Source organism: Caloenas nicobarica, chromosome 7, assembly GCF_036013445.1.
Source record: "Caloenas nicobarica isolate bCalNic1 chromosome 7, bCalNic1.hap1, whole genome shotgun sequence".
NCBI classification, from domain to species: domain Eukaryota; kingdom Metazoa; phylum Chordata; class Aves; order Columbiformes; family Columbidae; genus Caloenas; species Caloenas nicobarica.
The window spans coordinates 36,988,587-37,004,342 of NC_088251.1; the positions used below are offsets into that span (position 1 = coordinate 36,988,587).

At 45.3% G+C, this 15,756-nt stretch overlaps 1 protein-coding gene across 6 annotated transcripts in view; it reads left to right on the top strand.

Annotated features, from left to right (window-relative positions):
* Positions 1–15,756, top strand: part of SGMS1 (sphingomyelin synthase 1) — a 90,487-nt gene that overhangs the window by 35,461 nt on the left and 39,270 nt on the right. Inside the window, exon 1 of one of the 6 annotated variants that reach the window (XM_065639222.1) lies at positions 12,185–12,255. The exons of the other annotated variants lie outside the window; for them this stretch is intronic. The gene's annotated coding sequence lies outside the window, so the exon portion shown is untranslated. Of the gene's footprint in view, positions 1–12,184; positions 12,256–15,756 lie in introns of those variants that run through there. 6 annotated transcript variants of the gene reach the window in all.

A 15,756-nucleotide genomic window follows, 5' to 3' on the forward strand; every position in this document is an offset into this window, starting at 1 on the left:
AGATCCATACACTGAAAATAGCTGTAAAGTCAAAGTAGGAAATTAATGACTGTTATTAGTGAAGGGGTAGAGAAGTAACAAGCTACTGGTTTTTAAAAAAAAAAAAAATCAAATGTCTTCATTCATGGTTCCCCGTGTCTTGAAAGCCAGCTGGTTCTTCATCTCCAAAGAGCAAAAGGTTCAGTGATGAAGGTAATCAAAGGCATGGAGCAGCTGTTGTATAAAAGGAGGTAAATAAACTTCAACTCTTCAGCATGGAGAGGAAACCATTGTGAGCGGAGGAAGTGAGAAGAGGAATGTTACACAAGGAGCAGAGGGTGACTGTACCCAGGCCCTCCTCGCTCCAAAAAATAGTGTCCAATAAAGCAAGGAAGCAACAAATTGGTAACAAGGGGAAGTTTTTGTTTTCGTAATGTTTTTCTTTCCGTGGTGCATAGTTACGTTGCGGTATTCCCCGCTGCAGGATTTTCCTGAAAGGTTAGAGGTTCAAAAGAGGCTGGATAAAACCCAGCCCTGGCTATTAAAGACCAGTGTCTCCTGGCTCAGGAACTATTATTAAAGCAACGTTTTCAATAAAGTAGCACCTTCTGTGTAAGACGTGCTGCAGAAATGTGAAACTTCATTTTGTAAGCAGGCAATAAATAATGCTTAGCTGTTTTCAAATGCCACGTCATATAGATGTGTGCTAACGCGGTGGGCTACGAGTTGGGGTAGCAGATTAAATGTGGGATTTCTTGGCTTCTGTAGTATTTGATAGTTTTGGTAGCTAATGGGAAGCAGGCACATAGTAGCAAATGATTCAGGTGATGGAAAGTTTGTTTAAGAGCAGATTAGAGCAGTAGTCAGTCGTCTTGAATAATTTGCTGTGTTACTTTCCCAAAAATTTGCAATCTGGAGCTAATAGGTGGGTAGGTTGGAGTGGCAGGTGATGTGCTGGAGACAGGCGGGCGTCAGTATTTCCCTGCAAGCTCCATTTTCAGCACTATGTGATGTTGGGGTAGAGCTGAAACTCAGGGATTGCACCACGGAATTCACCGTGGGGCTTGAAGGGTGACGGTTTCTCACACTGCACATTGCTTTTTACTGCAGAGAGGTGGTTTGCTTGGTCGGTGTGTGCAAGGGCCAAATTTTCCCTGGAGATTTTGTCGCTTGGCAGCGTGTGGGCATTAGGAGGTGGGGGAGGATGGAGGTGGAATAACGTCCTTTGAATCGGAGCTGGTTTGACATGCTAGGAGCTGCAAAAGGAGGGGAAAAAAGTAAACCACCAAACCACTCTTACGATTTTGTGTAGAGGAGAAAAGCTTGGAGCGGTAGATGTTTAAAAATTTATACTGGACGGAATGGGGTGAAAATCCAAGTATAGAGGTAAGTGTGTGTTGGGGTCAGCTCATGCTGCCCCTGCACAGGGCAGCGATACTTTCAAAATTAAGAGTCTTGGTTCAGTGGGCTCTGTCCTGAGGTGTGGGTTTGGTAACCTGCCTGAGAGTAAATTCAGAGTGATTTATCGCTCTCCCGAACTCCGGCTGCTCGTGTCTGTTGCTGGGAAGCAGCTGCTTCTGTATTTACGAGCAAGGTGGAAACTACTGACCTGCTTTGCTGCCTCTGAAAGGCGAGTGGTGGTTCTGACTGCAGATAGCAAGGGCAGCGTTTCTGAATGCGCCTGGACTACGTTTACTGTAAGGAACCACAAAAGAGTAGATGAGGACTGTTGGGAGGGAAAGCACATTTATTGCACGGTGGCAACAGATTTATAGAGTTTGATTTTTAGATAAATATTGGTTGCCTGTATTTCCACTGCCATAAGCAGTTAGCAAATCGGATTTAAAAGCCTAAACTTTGCTATAATCTAGAGACCTTTTCACATTTTTTTTTTCTTTTTCTATCCCATCTGCTGAGTTCTTCACTCGCGGCTGAGATGTCACGTGGCGGCAGGAGAGGTGACGCATCTTGGTATCCCATGGTAACTCTGGCTTTCCTTCGTTTTTAGCTCGTTTGCTTTGCTACCAGATAGAATAACCTGACTGTGGGATTAGATTTGCTTTGCTCATAAACAGGTGAAGTTGCAGCGGTTTCAGTCTCTAAAACTGTGTGTACATAGTAAAAAAAGACCAAAAAAAAAAAACCCCACAAGCAAACAACCCTCGCTCTGAAACAAAACCAGCACCCCTACCAAACCCAGAAAACCAGAAGCTCCCCACCCTGGCTTCTCAACGTGCAGGAAACGTCGGTTGGGGTTTTTACTCTTTGCTTGCCGTTCAGAATATTGAAGAATATCGTCTGAGGAGTTTTTGCAAGCCACATGTAGATATCCCGCAAGCATTTCTTGGGCTCACAGGTAAAGTTCTCACCAAAGCTAAATTTGCAATTCAGGTCTTGCAGTTCACACAGGCTTTGCTGCTGGAAACTTGTTAGGTTATATTTTCTTTTTTTTCTTCCTTTCTTCCCCCTCACCCATATCAGTTGTTTTTTTTTTAACCTCTGATTGCTACATGCAGTTAATGGCTGCATCTTAATTAGAAATATCTGACACGTCTCCCAAGAAAACCTCTTGTTACTGCATTCAGCTATGCTGATATTCATTAGAATTCTGACTATTTTATTAAAATACGCCTCTTAGGCCCATTTTCTCTTCTCTGCCTACATATCCACTGGTAACTTTGTTATATTACAACAGCAGTGGTATGATTTGGTCAGCCTGAAAACTCCAGTAGCTCCTCACCTAGTTTAAACAGCGGGCATCGTCTTTGCAGTTGTACATGAGACCTTGAACCTCTTCTTGTGAGCCATTTCCAAACTCTTCTGGACCCTTTTTGTAAGTGCCCTCAGGAACAGGTAGTACAAATCCTGGTTAAGCATTATAAATGTAGCTAAACTTTGCCCTGCCAATTTGATTTATTTTTTTGCTTTTTGGGGAGGGAACAGCTTTCGGAGACCCGGTTTATTCTCGGAGGGCGGGGGGGAAAAACGATGATTTTTCTTGCATATAGTTCCCATGTGCTGGAGGAGGCTGCAGTGGAGTTTTGCAAGATTTTTGCATTTGCGGTTGCCATGGCCACGAGTGAGTTTACAACATTTCAGTCCCGTAGCTGAAGGACGGAGCTGGAGTTTTCAGAGCTGAGGGGCCAGCGTGCTGACACGACTCATTTCGATGGGTCCGACGGATTTTGAGTCACTTTTTGAACGAGAGAGGATGCGACCGTGGTGTTCCTGCGCGGCGAGGCGTAGAGATGTAGTTTTGAGCAATTTTTGGCTTCCTGGGTTTGGGGCGGTTGATCTGTGCGGTGTTTGCCCTTCGCTGTCGTTCGACGTACAGCATCCACGCAGGCACCTGGGAATTTGGAAGTATTGCAAGACTTCTCTGGTATGCACGGGCTCTGCCGTCTCCGTAGCTGTGCCAAAGCAGGGTACATCCCTCTGCTCCAAACAGGTATTTCATACAAAGCAGTTGTTGTTATTGGAGCGGGATTGAATTGCTTTCTGTTGGGTTCGCTGTTACGCGCAGCCCGGCGAGCTAATGTGCGCTGGGTGTTTGCGTCAGGAGTGCTGCGTGGTGAGATCCGAACAATAGGCTGCTTGTGGCGACTGAAAGCGGTGGGGGGAAAAAGAAATCCCTCTTCTGTAATTGCAGGAAGAAAGCAAGCCTGTTTACAGCAGGAATCGGCAAGAGTTTATTAAGCCACGCTTGACTTTTTTCCCCTGTGTTTTCTGCATAGCTCATGATGATTTAAGCATAAATTGCTTGGGCAGAAAAAGCGCTTGGCCTGTCTTTTAGTTACTGGTTGCGGTAGCTTTCACTTAGTCGATTAAAGAAATTAATTAAATTCTGAGGATGACAGCGTGTGTGAGAACTATTTTATTTTGAGAGCGTGTTTGTGCATGTCTGTGACCATATCCACTGAGCAAACTCCTGCGTTTATGGGAGACTTCCAACAAAAAAGTGAAAATTAAAGATTGATTCCGCAGAACCTGCTGGCAGTAGGTTTTTAGCCCAGTCAGTGCTAAAGAGTAGTCAATGTGCTTTTTGGCGTGGTTTTTGTTCTCTATTTTGGATAATAGTGTTGACCTTGCAAAAGCTGGTTGGAAACAGCATTCAGGAGCCCTTTCCAAACAGGCCAAGACTTCTTGGCCGTAGGGGAGAAGGAATCACGCTAAAGAAAAAGATCTGGGCTTGCAGTGTGCCAAAGAACTAAAAAGCCGCGTAGTACAAGTACAACGTGGCGAGCTGCTGTATCGCAAATATCCATTAAACATAGGCTGTGTTTGAAATGAAAAGAAGCATCAGAAGAAAGGTGAACAGTTTCACGTCCACAACTAAAGATGATTGAAACAAGTTTGCCTTTGAGGACAGAAGATCATCGCTGTACTCGGAGACAGTCGGGTTTACATCCTTTGAAGGTGAGAATATTTGTGTGGACATGAGTTCCACTCCAGAGGACGGCTACCCTGTAACCAGATGTTTTCTCATTTTAATCATTTTAAGTGTGGAACATTTAATAGGTAGACAAGGCAAGTGGATTATACCTTCATCTAGATAAGATTAAAACTGTCAGCTACCTTGCAAGTCACGCTACTTCTTTTTCCCAACAAAAGCCTGACTTGTCTGTGCCTCTCGCCTCCCGGATTTCCTGCTGCTCACGCAAAGAACAGACCTGACATGCCAGGAGCAACTTTTTGACTCATCAATAAGCTGCAGGCGTCTCTTCTTTTCTCATTTTATATCTTCATTTGGGAATAGTCCAGGGGAAGGGCAAGGAGAGGGTTGGAGGTTTTGGAATCCGAACGAAGCTGCGAGAGCAGGTTTGGGAGGGAAAGTTGTTCTTGTTTTAAATGCAAAGGGAAGATGCTCACGGAGCATTTGGGATGTGGGAGCGAAGGGAAGGGAGGGATGGGTTTCTCATTTTCGGACGCAGTCTTGGCAATTTTAGTCAAATTCACACTTTTTCTGTTGATAGCTGCTTAAATTAGATGAGTTTCCTATGTTAGGAACACTACAATAATGTGTATGCAGCCCGCGATTGCTTTCACACGCTAAACTGCTCACTCTTAGTCTGTCAGGAAAGGTTCACGATAAGCTAATTCGTCTATGTTACCTTACGCAAAATAGTACTACGGCACTGCTAAAAAGTATTAGATCTGTTGTCCAGAAACAAGGCGCACACCTGAGGAAACCAGATTGCAATGAGTCAGAAAAGCTGGAGCTGGGGAGGACTGTGATATGTGGCAAATTCAATTAATTCAGGGGTCTTGAATTTAAGTGAGGAGCTGAATTGGAAATGTTACGGGCAGGTGGCACTTTTTTCCCCCCAAGAAATAGCCGTAACTGGTCATGTAGGTAACTTCTAACTGGTGTTGTGTCTAGTGACCTAGGCTCGTTTAAAGATGTTATCGTGCTTCGTCAGTGCTGTTGAAATTTTGAATGACTATGTGAGAGGGGGCTGTTGTATTGGTGACGTACTTAAATTTTGCTGTGTTCTGAAGGTCTTTGCCGTAGCATTTTATTTTTGGAGCTATGGGTGTGCAGGTTTATGGTTGAAAAAGAAAAAAAAAAAAAAAACCAAGGTGGGGAGGGGAACCCTCAAAGCAAACTGTGTCCTTGGTAACCAAAGTACAGCTCTTGACACAGAGAGAAGACAAGGTCTTAGACCAGAACAAATCTGAAAAGAGTTTAGAAAGGCCACCTTTTGGAGTAGCGAGATGTTTGGACCCAGACAGGGATGATATCTCCAGAGAACAGTCCTTTTTCCGAGTTGTACGTCAAGGGGAAAGGTAACATCTCACACAGGCATCATCTGCCGTCGCTTTGCCTTCATCCGCACCCTGCAGACTTGCAATAGCGGCATTTCATTTTTATTTTGCAAGGAAATGCCTGTTCATGTAGCAGGTAGAACAAAACAAGTCGCAGCTGGTATAACAGGCAGCATATCTGACTCAAATTGTATTTGAGAAAGTATAGAAAGATGCATCATTCAGCCTATGGGGCTCCATCAGTGTGTGGTGAGCTTGTAGAGGGGGAGGGAGATGCTAAATTAAGGATGTGTTACTTGGACTGATGGTAATTTGGTGGAAGATTGGGCTGTAGTACAGACTTGTGAGAGCCAGGACTTCTCCCTGCTTGTTTTGGACATGGTTGGCCAAGGAATAAAGGTCAGAATTACTGGGGAAAGCCTTTTAGCAACACCATGGTGCTGCTTGCAAACGTGGTGAATCCTCGCAGGCAGCTGCCTGCCCCAGGGACCGGCCACTTCTGGTTTGGTTTGGTTTTTTTTCTTCTTTTGGCCTCCTAACTACCCAAAACACAGCCCTGGGCTGTCTGGGTTGCACTTAGGGAATTACCTTCATAGGAAGGAAAATAAAGAAGAACAAATCTGCTGTCCAGTAGGTCTGCAGCTGGGATTCTACCTGGAGGTCTTGGACTAGTTCTAGTCCCGGTATGACCTCACGTACCCCCATGCTGAGCATCTGCAGGTAAAACCACCTGCACAAAGAATCTGTCCTGACGCTGCTGCTATGGACATTGCCCGATCTGCTCTGCACGGGGTAAGGCTTGAGCCTCTGGTAAGATTTTTATGGTCTGTTCTGCTGGTAGAAGTGGAAGGAGTGGGCCCGGGTAGACAAATGATTGTTGAATCACAATAGCGTACCTGGTTTTGATGCATGAAGATGCAATGAAGGCTTGAGGAGAAGCTTCTGCAACACTTCTGGAGGGTTTGGATGGATGAAACAGCTCTGCAGGGACCGACAAAGCCCGCGTGAGCCTCAAAAAGCTTATACAGAGTGTACTGGTGTGGGGCGCTCCTGTATTCCTGGAGTACCGGAGTCTTCAACACGGGAAGGCAAAGAAATAGGGGTTTCTGCTCCCTATGGGGATTATAATACTGGCGAAGTAGTAATATGTGTATTGGAAACTGTTATTTCCCATGGGAATCCATATCTGTTTCCTTTCTGAGAGGCTTGCTTCCTTGACGTCGTGGTGTGATTTGCAAACTGCAAGAAGTCAAACAGCAATTATCTATCTATTGATCTATCCATCTATCTATCTATCGATCTAACTATCTATCTATTTAGTTAGTTAGTTATTTTTAAATATCTGTGACTCAGAATGTCGCTTGAAATAGCCCAGGCAGGAGACACTCACTATGTGGATTATTTGGTCTCTTGGGTTTTAGTCCTTTTTTATTGGCCCTAAAATGCCCAGAGGTTAAAATTAGAATGGCGACCCCTAATAAACATGTTGTCGTTTTTTTTTCCTGTGAATCTTGTGCAGTCAGCTTTAATCGAACACTTAAAGCCCTGTAAAGCCGTGGTCTGGTTTTGGATACTGGAGACAAATGGGAGTGAGCACCGCTCTTCAGCGTGGCACTGGGGAGTGCAGGAGATCTTGTCTGGTCTTTGCTCTTTTTTTACTGTTTAATTTTAGAGATGCATGATGACCGTGGAAACTTGGATTTTCCTTTACTTAGGTGGCGTAGCAAATACAGTCTTCTGCTGTATTAACAGGTAGTCATGCTCTTAACAGCACGACAAACTACGCAGTGCAGTGACTTTGCAATATTGCAAGCAACTAATAAATAACGTGCGCCTCTTATGCCGAAATCTTCTTGAGTTTATAACGTCACTGATCACAGGATGTCCTGTGGCCTTTCTTACCCAGGAAAAAAAGCTGCTGTGTCCATTTTAGTCATGCTGTCCTGTTGCGCGGTGTATTTAAGGAAGTAATGCCGTTATTTTTGTCACTAGATGAGCGATCCAAACCTCCAGCGCGGTTCCTGCTGGGTGAGGCTGTAACGAAAAGGTGGTGTTGGTTTTATGGTGTGCTTTATTCATGTGCTCAGTGTTGGCAGGAGGTTGTTCCCTGGGCATGAGTTTATGCTTTTCTGATTTGGGACCGCTCAGAAAATACGTGTGGGGGCACAGGTTGTAGCTGCCTCAGCTGGAGCCGTGGGATCGCATAGGATCAGGTGTCCTGGTGCCCTCTTGGCTGCTGCGCTGTTTCCATATATACACCTCCTGCCCCCCCTCTGTGTGCATATATACATATATATTTTTTTCTCTCTTTCTAACATCCGTGATACCCCCAAAACTTCGGCAAAAGGTTCATTATTCTGCCAGCAGCAATAGCACAGGCTGTGTTCATGGGCGGATCTAACAAACCAGTCAGGTGCTGGACGTCCCAGTAGTATCTCTGTTGGTTTTGTGGAGCTCTGCTGGCATCTCACGGCTCCAATGGGACTCTTGCGGAGAAGCTGCTCTATTGCTGGGAGGTTACCATGTACCAAACCTTTCTGGCTGGACCCAAGCATCTGCTTCAATCAGTAAAGAGCCCTGAAACCTGCTGCACGGTACTCCTTAGAAATAACCTGAGCTACTCTTTGCCTAAATTGAGTGCCAAGAGTATCCACAAGATGAAACACGAATGGAGAGGCTCAGTGTTACCGGCCTTCAGGCAAGAAAGTACGTTTGTGTTCATGCGCGCAGCTCATGGCAGTGTTGCACAGAAATATCTGTCCCTCTCTGAGGCTTCTCTTGGTGTCCGAGAGCCTAAACTGAATGGTTCCTCGTGGTGGTGGCTGCTAATGGGGAGATTAAGCGGTGCATTAATTGACTGGGAGTAACCAAGAGTGGTTTGATTATGGAGGACAACCTGTCTTCACTCTTTCACCGGGGAGATGGAGTTTGGGGGTGCTGTCACTCTTCCTTTTATGAGAACCAAAGTCCCTGATTTAACAAACCACCAGTGCTGATGCGCATTGTAAAGACAGAGTTGCTAACGCTTTTATGGCAGTGAGGAGACGAGTTAGGCTGTAATTAGCAGTGTCTCTTTTCCCTTCCAAGTCCAGAGAGGATTCAGAAGTTATTTCTGCATTTACTCGGTTCTGCTTTATCAGTTTTAATTCAGTATGAAACAGTAGCTTATATCACCCAAGAGAAAAGTACCATATAAATGGGGTTTCTTGTGTGCTCCAGTGCTGCAAGTGTAAAGCAACCGACTCCTTAACCTCACTAGGATGAGTTGCTTTGATGTTTTGAGAGGCTGGTCTAATTTTCCTCTTCACAGCTGCAGGATTTCTACAGACAAAACTGTAGGTGAGCTGAGAATCTGCCCCCTCCTAAAGACCAGGAGATGAACGCAGGGAATTTATATTGTTTCAGGGCTGTCTCTTTGTGTGTCTATTCCATTATACAAATATCTAGCTTGGCAGCTACAAATGTCGTAGTCCCTTGCTCCAGTATGAAAGATGGTATTGCTTAGAGTGATAAACCCTACCAGAAAGTGTAGCCTAGAGCCAGCCCGGCTTGGCCAACATCAAAAAGGCCCTTGTAACCCGGGACTCTCTGAGTCCCAGCGCTGGACTTGATGACCCAAGGCTAATGTTGAAAAATCCCCGTGGCAAGAAGCCAGAATTGTGCATGGCCTTTAAACCCCCGTGAATAAACACATGCGGCAGTTCAGTTTAAAAATTGGGTGGTTTGGGGGGTTTTTTGTTGTTGTTTTGGTTTGGTTTTGGTGTTGTTTTTCTCTTTTTTTCTCCTGAGTGAAGAGACTGCAAGTGCTCTGGCCCCAAATGTGGCAGCAGTGACGGTAGATCTCAGCTGTGTTCTCCTCGCCGGGCAACCCTCGGTGTGCTTGCTCCATTTGCAAAGAGAGAAGGAGGAGGAGGAGGTGTGCTAAACTGAGAACCAGGCAAGACAAACACGTTAACGGTTCGATAGAAACATGTTTTATCTTGAGCTTTTGTACAAACCCCTGAATTCTGCAGGGAGACTTCCCTGTTCCTGAACTTCTTGTTGGGGTAAAATCTTAGTAGATGGGATCAGCTTTGTACATAATTTTGTTACTGAAGATGCCAACTGGCCTCTGTGTGCCAGGGAATGTTGGAGATTTAAAGAAATTGCAACTCTGAATTCATCTCTTGGCCTTAAAATAATAAAAATATCTGGGACTTCTGTTCTCTTATACCAGCAAGGAGCAGATATCTGCCAAGTCAATGATGATTTTAGCTAGTAAACCTGGAGGTTATCCATGTCTGACTCTTCTTGCTTTGTTATAAAAGAGGAGAATCATCCTCTGGTTGTCGGAGGTGACACAGAGCATTTGTGGAGCTGAGGGTTTTCTTAAGGTATTCGTCAAAAAGGTGATGTTAAAAACAAAACAAAAAGGCAGAACTTGAGGGAGATGGAGACTGTAAGAGAGGTTTAAGGGATCTGATGAAACACCTCCTGACTGGTCTGTTAATGTTCCCGGTCTCTGACCCCTGTGTCACATTGAGAAAGCCGCGTTTGAGCCAAACCATAGCAAAGGTGAGCTGGCATGTACTGGAAACCGAGTCTCAGCCTCAGGAGTGAGATGTTTGTCTGCTGCTGAGCTGGCGTGTGATCTGTCAACACGGTGACGACGTGGGTTTCTGCCATGAGTGGTACCAGAGACAGGACTGAGATGCTGCTTCTGAACACTTGTGTTTGTCAGAAATTATGTCTTGGGTATGCAAGTGAACTGGCAAAATGGTCAGAGTCACAGGCTGGTTGAGGTTGGTGATCTCTGAAGATCATCTTGTCTAACCCGCCCTCATCAAGCAAGGTCACCCAGAGCTGTTTTCACAGGACCACGTCCAGCTGGGTTTTTAATATCTCCAAGGTTGGAGACTCCAAAACCTCTCTGGGCAACCTGGTGCAGCGTCCAGTCACCCTCACAGTAAACCAGTTTATTCTTATGGTCCGATGTGCTTCAGTTTGTGCCACCTTGTCCTGTCACTGGGCACCACTGAGAAGATCCTGTCTCCTTCCTCTTTGTGCCCTCCCTTCAAGTATTGATTAAAATTCCTGCTGAGCCTTCTCCCAGTTGGGTAGTCCCAGCTCCCTCAGCCTTTTCTCCAGTCCCTTGGTCATCTCAGTGGCCCTTTGCCAGACTCTCTCCAGTATGTCTCTGTCTCTTCTGCACTGAGGAGCCCAGAACTGCACCCAGCATTTCAGGTGTGGTGTCGCCAGCGCTGAGCAGAGGGGAAGGGTCACCTCCCTTGACATGCCGTCAAACACTCCTAATGCAGCCCAGGACACCGGTGGCCCTTTTTGCTGTGAGGGTGTGTTGCTGGCCCATGGCAGCCTGTTGTCACAACCACACAGGTACTTCTTTGCAAAACTACTTTCCAGTCCGTCAGCCCCCAACCTGTACTGGTGCTTGGGGTCATTCCTCTCCAGGTGAAAGACTTGGCCTTTCCTTTATTTGAACACTATGAGGTTCCTGTCTGCCCTTTGCTCCAGACTGTCAAAGTTCATCCGAGTGGCAGTGTCACCGTCTGGTGTATTGGCCACTCCTCCCAGGTGTGTGTCATCAGCAGATGTGCTGAGGGTACACTCTGCTCGTCATCCGGGTCATTAACGAAGAGGTCAAACAATACTGGAGAACAAGAGACTGAGGGGAGACCTTCTCGCTATCTACAACTACATGAAAGGAGGGTGTAGCATGGAGGGTGTTGGTCTCTTCTTCCGAATAGGAAGTGACAGGACAAGAGTTCCCTTCTCTGAACTCGCTCCAGCACCTCAAGCACTTTCTTGGTGTGAGGGGCCCAAAACTGTCCCCAGGATTCAAGGTTTGGCCTCCCCAGCACCGGGGATGAGCCGTTGTGTGTCCAGATGGTCATCCGGTCCCACCACATCTCCGTGGTCACAGAGATGGCGGCTTTGCAAGTCCAGGCAGAGCTGCTGCCTCTTCGCTGTGCAGGCACTTCTCTACCTGCGTATGCACCTTCACATGTGCGAGCAGAGCTGGCTTTCCTCAAGTTTAATTGGACACGTAAAAATGTGTGTGAGCTGCGAGGATGGCAGTCTTTGCCAAGCAGAAACAGCATGCCTCCCGGCAAAAGCCAGAAACATGTGAGAAACTCCCTATTATTGGATGGATGCAATATTTATCTTGGATTATTCAACCTGGCTTCAGTGTCTGAGTCAACATTGTGCATGTAGCTTTATAAAAATAAAGACTTTATTTCTGTCTCGTATTCTCCTCTATTTATATCTTTCCTAATGTACTTGAATATCTTCAGAAGGGCTATATTTCTTTCTTCTTCTCTCGTGTGTGTCTATATATATATATAAATACACCCTGTGACGTTGTAGGATTGTTTGCTTTGGAAGAAATCTCTCCATCTGAGCCAAAGCAAAATCCAACGTGCAAGGTAAAGTGTTCCCATTCTCAGCGAGAAGGGGGCCCTGAACTGCGATAGAAAATTATCACCTGGGAAGGATGAGAAGCCTGTGAAGGTAAACGGCCTTTTTCTGTTTAACTAATCCGGTAACAAACACCCCCACAAACCCGTGAACTTTAATTATTGGGTTATATTGAGGGGTGGAGGTGTTAAACGCTGGGGCAGCGTTTTAGGAAGGACCTGTGAAAGAAGTTGATGAAAGCCTTTAGGCTCAGTTCTTCAATAATCCAGCGAGACTTTCTCATCGGCTGCTTGCGTGCACAGCAGCAGCGCTCGGGGACTGCACAGCAATCTTAAAAATTGCAGCAATTTGCATAGGTGATACTGAGAGCCTTCTTTTCCTCTCTCTCTCTCAAATATCATTAGTGCATTATAGAAGTGATTTCATTACAGTAAAACTGAATTTCAACTTGTCTTTGGCTTTCTAAGCAATTCAGAGCTCTGGCTCCTCAAAAACTTCCCAGGGCTTTCCATTTTTATTGTGCTCAATCTAAATCTGACATAGTGAATTTGGGTGAAAATCATATAAAGGTGTAGATTGAATAGTCTATGTTGTGCATGTAGGATAGTTTGCAAGATAAGGCCGTTTACTTTTGGTTTAAGTACAGGTTTTCTGAGGTCTGAAGCTGCATTTGCTGCTTTTTTTGCTGCTTGTGAGCCGTAGAAGAGACAGAAAGTAACACGTCAAGGCTTGAGGCTTTCTGAACACAGAATGCAAAGCTGAGCATGTCTGGGCACTGTGTTTGTGCAGAAACACCGATCACCGAGCAAATCTCACCACCGTGTCAATGAGCAGGGCAAGAAAGCAAGTCCACCTCCCTTAGGAAGCTCAAGTATTTACTTTTACCCTTTTCTACTCCCTATTAGTTTAAATTTGTAACAGAATTGCATTTTTGTGAACTGCAGCTGCAGGGCTAAAGCCTCCAACAGTGGTATTTTACAAAACACAACAGTGGAAGGTCTGCGGAAATACTGTTCTGGATTAGTCCTCTTTGGTGTGGATGGGGAAGAAATTCATCTCTTCTTGCTCTAGGAAATTGGACCACGGAGCACAATGATACCCAAGTTACGTCTTCCTTCCGGAGTAATTAAGAAAGATCTTTAAAAAGAAATGGGCAGTTTCCTTGACTCAGGTTTCTGAGATTACGGGAAGGATGGGGGGTGTCCACAGTGTCCACAAATCTACCCCACCCAACTCATGCAGGGTTGGCTCAAGTTATTTCTGGCTTGGGATAATCCGCCAGGAATAGCTGAGAGCAGGGGTGTCATCTGTGCTTCGATTGTATGGGGATTTTCAGGATCGACAGTGAGTTCAGAATGGCGTAATAGTCTCCTGTGTGGGTTTTCTAAAGATGGATGTAGTCTTTCCATTCTAGACTGGTGTCAAGAATGCAAGTGTGAACATGGTAAATGCCAACCAAAATAGATTTGATGAAGGCAAAGGGATTTGGCCGCGGCTTGATTTAGCAAGTGCTGCTCTGTGTACGCTACAGCATAAACATAGTATTGAGAGTACTCCTTGTAGTTTCTTTAGTAAGGAATATATAGGCTGTGGATATATCTTTGGTCGTTAAAGCTAACCACACCAATAGGAGGTGAGTTGAAATGAAATCCGCTACTTGCAAATCAAATCTACGTGTGTTCATCCTTATAGAGCACGTAACTCCCAGAGAGATTTAGAAGCTGGTGCGCATCGAGCCTCATCCGATGTGGATGGATGCAGCACTTGAGCAGAACTCATAATGTGTCGGAAAATAGAGGACTGAGCTTCTGCCTTTTGTGCTCAGGGCTGCTGAGACTTGGCTTCGGTGCGAGCAGGGTGACGTTCTTTTGGGTCCCTGTTCAGGTTAGTGCTCAGTGTTGTAGTCAGAGAGAATCTGGGTGCTTGTGACCAAGTTAACATAAAAGAAATGTAATGAATTAAGTTCTCAGTAAATGCTGAATTTTTGGAGGGATATCTATGCTAGGAAGCAGAGTTTTAGTTGTCCTGGTGGAAGGACCAGACTGTCATTTTTAATGCCAACACAGAACTGCTGCTTGTACTTTCTATAGGAATGAATTGGACTGGAGGAAGTCACTGTCTGGTCTGTCAGTATGTTCATCAGAGGGAAAAACCATAAATGAACCAAAGGTCCCATCTCTAAACAAGCAGATCAAAGTAGAAGGTAGTATTGGTGTTGTGTAATTTTTAATGTAACAGAATCTCTAATATTTTCTGTGTTTGTACCTTGCCATATTTTGCATCCCTTTGCTTCTGCAGCACAAGTGGTGCTTTCCGCAGGAACAGCGAAGCCTCCTGGGCCTGGAGCACAAAGCCGGTGCTACGCAGTGAGCACTTTGGTCTTCGTCCTCTTGTGTTTCTCAGATGCATCAAAGCGGTCAAGGTTAGAAAAACAAGTTCTAACAGGTCAGCACCTGCAAATAGAGATTGGGAACATTTTTATCGCACTTCAAAGAGAGATCAGTACACTCAGATTTTGAGTTATACCCAAACCAGCCCACCTCTGTAGTGTCGTTGCTGTGCGTTCCCCCTTTTTTGGGAGGAGTGTAAAGAGATCTATAAACACACATTCCCAATAAGCCCTTTGAACCTCTAGTGATTAATGGCTCAGGCTTCCTGAGCATCATGTTATCGTCTTCACTGCTCTGAACTCATCTGGTCCCCCTTTGAACCCAGTTAAACTGGTGGCACTGGCTGTGTGGAGGAGGTCACGAGAAGAGGACGTGTGCCACGATGAGGGTAACGCGGTGACAACGCTGCCTGCACGACACAGGGTATCAGGAATACAGCACTCTGCGGTCCTCACAAATTGCTCCTTTTGGCTTCTGTTGTGTTGTTCCCTTTGCCCTTGGGGACGGAGGAAGTGGGTATTTGAAACCCTAATTTGCAGCATTAATCCACATGGTGCTTATTAATGAGTCAGGCTTTGGATAGGTGGGTATGTTTGAGTCAGTGCCGTTTAACCTGTGAATATTTACTTTCAGTTACACAGGAGAAAAAGGGAGCCAGAGGCAGTGATTAATCCATAACTGACTTGTGTTTCATCTTCAGAGTCTTTGAGTGGAGTTTACGCTGTTCTGGGTCTGCTGCGTGGCTACGAGAGAGAAGATGCTCATTGCACGAACAGCAGGTGTAGGTGATGTGTTGGGGATAATTAACCATCCTGCTGAGGTGCCACAAAAATATATTGGAAACTAAAGAGTTGGATTTCTCTCTGGTTTGTATTCCGTGCGACTCCTGTGGCATGCAAACAAAGCCTCAGGATGTGGAGGCCGGATTAGTTTATCTTTAACAGGAAAAAGCCCCCTCCACACCCAGGGGCCCTGTTGTTGACCTCTAGCATGAAAAGTGATCCTGTATTAACTCTTGCATTGTTGTGGTGTTGTTTGGTTTTGGTTGTTGGTGTTATTTGTTTGGGTGGTTTTGGCTTTTCTGTGGATTTTTTTTTTTTTAAGATGCTAATTTTGCTTGTACTGGAAAGTGTTGGCTCCTTTTAGATCTTTCAGGTTAATAAGAAATTCCTTTAAAGAGCAAGAGATACCAGCTTCATGCTCT